Source organism: Mustela nigripes, chromosome 5 (genome assembly GCF_022355385.1).
Source record: "Mustela nigripes isolate SB6536 chromosome 5, MUSNIG.SB6536, whole genome shotgun sequence".
Classification (NCBI taxonomy): domain Eukaryota; kingdom Metazoa; phylum Chordata; class Mammalia; order Carnivora; family Mustelidae; genus Mustela; species Mustela nigripes.
This window is the reverse complement of record NC_081561.1, coordinates 97946546-97954258: the sequence shown is the minus strand read 5'-3', so window position 1 is coordinate 97954258 and position 7713 is coordinate 97946546. Positions and strand designations below refer to the sequence as shown.

The 7713-nt window shown below is 34.8% G+C and overlaps 1 pseudogene; it reads left to right on the top strand.

Moving 5' to 3' along the window:
- Window positions 1–431: 431 nt before the first annotated feature.
- LOC132018681 (large ribosomal subunit protein eL6-like) lies at window positions 432–1265 on the top strand (annotated as a pseudogene).
- Window positions 1266–7713: the final 6448 nt, after the last annotated feature.

Here is a 7713-nt window from a genome sequence, read left to right as displayed (position 1 = left end):
GCCATAAAAAACCTGGTGATTCACAGACCTGTACCCCTGGGGATAAAAATATATGTTTATAAAAAATAAAAAATTAAAAAAAAAAAAAAGAAAAAAAGAAAAAAGAAATAAAATCAGATACAGACCAGAAAAAAAAAAAAAAACAATGAAATCTTGTCATTTGCAACAACATAGATGGAGCTAGATAGTATAATGCAAAGCAAAATAAGTCAGACAGAAAAAAACATGTGATTTCACTCATATGTGGAATTTAAGAAACAAAACAAACAAAAGAAAAAAAAGAGAGAGAGAGAGACAAACCAAAAAACAAACTCTTAACTATAGAGAACAAACTGTTGGTTACCAAAGGGGAGCTAGGCAGGGAAATGAGTGAAATAAGTGAAGGGGATTAAGAGTACAGTATTTTTTAGTTCTCTTTCCTGTCTTGTAAGATGGTGGGTGAAAAACCTGAGAAGCTAGAAAATAATAAGAAGAATCCTGAAGCCAAGAAGGCCGATGCTGGTGGCAAGGTTAAGAAGGATAATCTCAAGGCCAAAATGCCAAAGAAGGGAAGCCCCACTGTAGCTGAAACCTGTCCTAATCAGAATTGGCAAATATCCTTGTTGGTTATGACTAGCTATGTATTCAGGAAAGATCATGTACAAGAGAAAGTATTCAACAGTTAAATCCAGGGTTGAAAAGAAAAGGAAGGAAAAGTTTCTTGCTACTGTCACAAAACCACTTGGTGGTGACAACAATGGTGGTATCTGAGTGTTTAAACTTTGCAAAATGCCTAGATATTTTCTACTGAAGATGTGCCTCAAAAGCTGTTGAGCCACAGCAAAAAAACTTTGAGTCAACACGTGAGAAATTTTGAGCTAGCATTACCCCTGAGACCATTTTGATCATCCTCACTGGGTGCCACAGAGACAAGAAGGTGGTTTTCCTGAAGCAACTGAGCAGTGGCTTGCTACTTGTGATAGGACTTCTGGCCCTCAATCAAGTTCCTCTGCATAGAATGCACTAGAAATCTGTCATTGCCACTTCCACCAAAAATTGACATCAACAATGAGAAAATCCCCAAACATCTCAAGAAGGAGAAGCTGTACAAACCCAGACATCAGGAAGGTGAGATCTTTGAAACGGTCAAGGAGAAATATGAGATTATGGAGTAGCACAAGGTTGATCAGAAAGCTGTGGACTTGCAAATTCAGTCAAAAAATCAAAGCTGTTCCTCTCTGTTTTCTCTCAGAAATGGAGTTTGCCCTCACAAATTGATGTTCTAAATTTCTTACGAAGAATCTAATTAAATAACTGATCCATTAAAAAAAAAGTACAGCTATCCTGATGAATACTAATATGTGGAATTGCTGAATTACTATATTGTATACCTGAATCTAATATAACACTGCAAATTAACTATACTACGATTAAAATTAAAAAAAAAAAAAAGGAAAGAAAAGATCAGGTCCTGTGTAGAAGAGTTCAAAGGAACTCTTCTAGAGTTTAGTTAAGGAATTTTTGTCAATCTCAGCTGAGTTCAAATACTAGTAACCTAAACAAATGATCCCCAATTCTCATTTTCCTGAAGAACAAGAAATGGCTTTCAATGAAAGATCTTCCACCAACACATTTAATTATCCTTTACCTGCAAGAGAACTGGCTTTTCATCATCCAGTCAAAAGCAAAGTTTTGCTCCATATCTTTGTCTAGTTAGAAGGGTAATAATTCAACCACATAACCAATTTGAAATGCATCCTTTTCTTAGTTTTGTAATGAAAACAAAATTTTAAACAATATGTAGGAATGTGCCATTAGACATATTTTTGTCCTCACAAAAGACAATTACCTACTAAAAAATATTGTTTATTTGATCAATAATAATACTTTATGAGTTAATCTATGAATTTAAAGGTAAAGTCATTGATAATTAAAAGTCATCAATAATTTTCCAGAGCTAGAAATCACAAAATTATGTAAATTATAGTTGTACAGAATATTGGCTAATTCCATCCATGTCAGTATCAGATACCATACTAAAATTAAACATATTTTAAGTAGTGTGAAACTCCAGCAAATCAGACAAGAAAACATACCATGCAAACCAAAGTATATTCCTTTTCTGCCTGATAGTATGCTGATACAGAGAAAGGTTAGTAAATAAACTGATTGATCATCCCCAAGGCCCATTTTCTCATACTTCTCATATGAATTCCCTCGTGCTCTCCAGGATACTTTCAGCTCCACCTGCCAAGTCTTGATCCTCACATTCTTGTCTGTAGTCATGAGCCTGGTAGTAGTGGGTACAGAGCTGCTTTCTTAGTATGGCTTGTTCCTAATATGACCAGCTGGGTATGTAAGAAACATACTTTGCCTATATAACAAAACAAACAAAAGTCTTTGACCATAATTCTTAATTAACATTCAGCAATTTTCTTGTTACTTTCTAGTATCTGTAAAACTTACACATCACATGTATCATGTTGACCTGAAAAGAAGCATTTTACCAGAACATTCTTTGACAAGCATTAGTGGGTCATCCAGTAAAGGTGTGTAGACATGGGGTCAGAAGACCCAGTGTGAATCCCAGTGCTGCTGCTTTCAGCTCAGTGACTGAGCATGTTATGTGTTCTCTTCAACTTTCAGTTTCCTCAGGAGTAAAACAGAGGTAACAACTCTCTCAGGTGATAGTTTTGATGTGAGTAAAAAGTGAAATAATACACTGTAAAAACTGTAAGGCAATACAAAAAATTGGGCACCACTTTTTTTTTTTTTAATTTTTTATTTTTAATGAGGGTTCAAAAAAATCTCTCTCTAGCAAAACCAGACTTCTCAGGTCACATTCACATCTCCAGAAAACTGACATTTCTCAGGTTGAAAAAAACCCAGCTCCATGTGTCTCTGTATGAAACTGAAAAGCAGGTGCACTTTGATTGACTAATGACTGTAAAACTTTGAAGAAAACTAAGCTAAAACGGGATTTGGGTAATATTAAACTGAATCTGAGCAATATTAGAGGCAAGAAATTCTGCTAGGTTTTCAGCTTAAGAAGACAAAAATATGAAATAAAAATATTATTTCTCTCAAAATTTCTATAGAGGTTGTATTTATTGATGTCACTAGCCACGTTGTAAAACCTATGGATCACTTGAGGACCAACTATAATCTTTCTGGAGAGGAAGGAGAAACCCTTAATTTCTTCCTCTCCAAATAATCTATTCTCTCATATAGCAACATTTTTCCTTCTCGGACAGCCATCTGAGAATAGAAAGCCAATGGAATATTCCCTATGTTCCAATAATTAATATGCCTCTCTCTATGTTCTTCTTACATCAAACCATATCCACTTATAGTGATGGTGGCTAAGTTTGCAGGCTAGAAAGATCTTGTTTATATTTGCATATCCATCACAAATACAATATATCACATATACATCATATATATTTATCATACATATATATCATATATGACTAGTTGAAGTTGACTATATATCTAGTCACTATATATAGGACTAACCTGAAAGCACTGCATTATCAATAAAGGCCAAAATCTTAACACATAGAAGAAAAGATTCACTGTTGGACTACAATTAAGAAGATATTAGAAGCAGCTTAGCATTTCCTTTCAGCCCTCCCACTTCCCTTTCTTCCCCCACAGCACTTTCATGCTATTCCCCTGTTGCCCAGATAATCATCACACCCCCCCTACACAAACACATACACACACATACCCTACCATGACCCCTGCTACTTGCCTTAAGAATCTCTCCCCACCTCCTTTCAAAGTTCCTTTAGTATCACTTGTCTTCTGATTATAGCAGTTCTCAAATATAAAACAGAGTTACCCCCTTTGTTACTGTGAATATTTACATGGGCATATACATTAATATATAAATACTCAAATTTTAAATCTATATGCCAACTCTTTGATCATGGCTTTTACAGACTATAATAGTCTAAGTGTAAAAGAGATATGTAATGATAGGATGATAATAGGTAGGTGATAGATAGACAGACAGACAGAACTAGACAGATGACAGGCAGCCAAAAGTCAGGCATATATATGTCTGTGCATGTTTATATGTAAATATGCTCTTATTTGGGGGAAGATACCCTTTAAATCACACTACTTTTGACAGTTTCTTCTTCTATTATATGTGAGGTCTGCCATAAGAAGAAACTACCATTTTCCCCCTAAATCATGTAAAACATCAAACAATGGGCAAGACCTTTGTAAAATGCTTCTTATACTGCAAACCTGTGTCTTCCTTTAATCTTAGGTAAAAATGATTTCTAAAATTGGTTTTGAACCCTCAAATCATTCATGATTGTAGCACTCTATTCTAAAGTCTCTTTTCAGATGTCTCTATGACAGTTTAACAGAAAAATCATTTCTTTTCCTTTTTTTGAAAAAAAAAAAAAGCTACCTGCTTCAAGAAACTCCATTAGGGTTCTCTTTCAAAGATTACATGATTGGGAAATAATCTACAGTATTGAGATCTACCTATAGAAAATTATTATATTTAAGTCAATCATACAATATTTATGTTTTTATTCAACCCTGCAAATCAAGGAAATAAGTATAACCTCAGTTTTATGATGAAGAAAAGTATATGTACAACTTAAACTGACAGAGCCAAACATAACCTATAACTAGTAGACCCCTTGTAGAAATATCTGATGCACATGAAATTAAGAGTCAAGTTCTGTTTCCTTCCTCTCTGTGGTTGCTTCACAAAACAATTACTTCTAGCCAGTCTAGTGTTTGCTCTCCCTGCCTAGCAGGACCATGCTGAGAATCAAACGAGATAATACATTTTTAAACATTGTATTGCAAGATGCAATCAGAGAGGGAGACATAAGAGACTCTTAACTCTAGAAAACAAATTGAGGGTTGCTGGAGGGGAGGGGCAAAAGGGATGGGGTAACTGGGTGATGGACATTAAGGCATTATACACAACCGATGAATCGCTGAACTCTACCTCTGAAACTCATAATACGCTATATGTTAATTAATTGAATTTTAATAAAATTTTAAAAATAAAATAAAACACTGTATTGCTTCATTATTACTATTTAGGTAAATAACAATATTAATTATTGTTGGCTTTCCAGGAAAACAGTAACTTCCACCTTTATTATTAACTTCCAGAACAAAATATTTTGAGTAGTTTAAACTTTTTGACTGCCAAACTAGAGATATGAGGCATAAAAGCCTTGTTAATGATAGGATTTGTTAAGTAATTGCTTAAGATCTCATATATTTTAAAGCAGAGTTTTTAGGGACAGTGGGAAGAATGCAAGGAGTTGAAGACATAATGTAACCGAACTTAATAAAGAAGAAGGAGTGCTGGGTAGAGTCATAGACTGGGGTCTGGGTCTTACCCAGCCAACATACCCTCCCTGTGACTCTAAACTCTCATCATATCTTCCCGTCCTTGAATTCCCTAAGTAACTGACCTCAGATTCACTTAAAATAATCTATTTAAATAGGGATTAAGTCTCTTTGTAACCCACTCCCTCTTCCTCGCTTTATGTATTTTATAAGTACACAGAACAGAAAAATTAAGACAATTATTATAAAATCAAAACTTATCTTCCTAAAATAATGCTTTCCCCTTGTCATTCTGCTCTGCCAAATTTCCAGTGTCTTGTTATTGACCTTAAGATGAAGTCCCGTTGGAATAAGCAGCCTATAAGATTCAGCACAATATGGTTTCACCCATTCATTCTCACATCACCTCTTAATACCCCAAGAGCATGGTTAAATACCCATTCCCTCTCCAGCTTCACATGCAATTCTTTCTACCTATTCAAATTCTACCCAACCTTACAGGTTACTATAAAGATCTCTATCTTTGTTGAAGACCTCTCTAGCTATTCCAAATCATCTCCATTTTTCAATATTTATACTTGTTGGCATCTCTCCCTCATTTTTGCCTTTTGCAATTTCCTGTTTCATAAGTCTGTGTCTAGTTTCCACCTCTACATTATAAACTCCTGAGAGAGGGATGAACTTGAAAGTAGAATCACAGCAGAAAAAAGCAATTAGTAGCATAACCAACAAAAATGAATGTGAACATAAGAGTTAACACTGCCAACCCCACAGAACCTCAAAATTTTCATAGTATTATTTTATGAGAGGAGATGACAATGTTGCTCTATTTGCTAAGAAGGACATATTTTACAGTGAGACTGAGTTTCCATCTTCTAATGCTATTATGTTTGTATACAGTTTAGTCATACTTTCCTGAAAATGCAGTAAATATCAGAACTGAAAGACCAACTGTTCCGATTAAGACTATCACCAAGGCATATATATATACACATATCATTAAAGATTTTTAAAAAGCAGATCTGAGATGATTATAGTTTAATTTGTACCTGGTATAGGTGTCAATAATATTTTTGAACATCTTTAGCTATTTGTCATTCATTTCTTCCCCTTGAAATCTTTCTCTTTGAAAATCAAGGAGAAACGAGGCAAATAAGCAAAAAATTTCACCAAATTTTAACCCTTCCTCCTAAGCACTTCACACCCTTGTGCTCATCAGATTTTTAGAAGGCTGTGAATATGCCACTGTCAAATCAGACATTTGATGTGCAAGAAAAAAAATATGTGCAGAGATTGACATTTCTCAATTGTACTTCTTAAGTCTTTTTGAAGAAAAGTATTATTAAATGAAATAGAATTAATCAAGATATAAATACTCTGTGCCTATGTCTATCACTTAGCTAAGGTATTTTATATCTTATAAATTTTACATTTTTCCACAACTTAACACATTTTAGTTCCTAACTGATGGAGCAGATTAAAGGTAAACAAAAAGAAGGCTGGTGAGAAGTATCAAAAAGAAGTGCCAAGGGGCTAAACTCTGGAGTACTGGAAATAATGATAAAAATTTATACAAGTCACTGTGACATACCTGGTTTTGAGGCCAAGCTGACAGATTATGAAGGAACATTGAGATAAGAGTAGAAAACCCAAATCAAGAACAAATTCACAAATTAGAGAATTTAGCAGAAATATACAGATGGAGTATCAAAAGAAATCTGTGCAAAAGCTAACGTGGGTGGAATATTTCTAGGTAAAAGCTACCTATTTGTCATAAGTTGAGTTTTTCAGAAGTTGTGATGGTAGAATTGACTTTGCTTGGATTGATAATTATTATTCCCCTAGGAAAGTCCTCTGAAGGCCTTTAACTGAGATTCCATCATCCCTGATACTCCAACTTTAACTGAGTTGAATATGCATGTGCAGAAGCACCCCTCACCTGGCTCCATCCTTCATCTGACCTAAACTGCCTCTTGGTCTCATATTCTCACCCTTATGTTTATTCAGATTTGTATATTCAGCTAATAGCTTTTCTTTCCTATTGAGCTTCTGCAACTCTGTTACCTATACCCTTTATGTGACCTGTTCACTCAGCTCCTCTCATTTCAGCATGAACTTCTCAAAAGAAAACACTGTACGACCTACTTCACATAATTGCAATGGCCCAGCTTTATCCTCATCAAAAACAGTATTACAAAAGAACCATGTACCAGCATGCCTTGCAAAATGAAGAAACCCTTGCACTGTGTAACATCAGGCCATAAGTTTTGAAGGTTTTTAATTCTTACCAATGGCAAAAAGTCCAAAAATTTTAAGGATACAAGACAGTTTCCATTAGAACACATGTTCTTGACTCAATTCAGTCCTAAGACCTCTTTCCTGGTCATGTGTTCCCTCTAA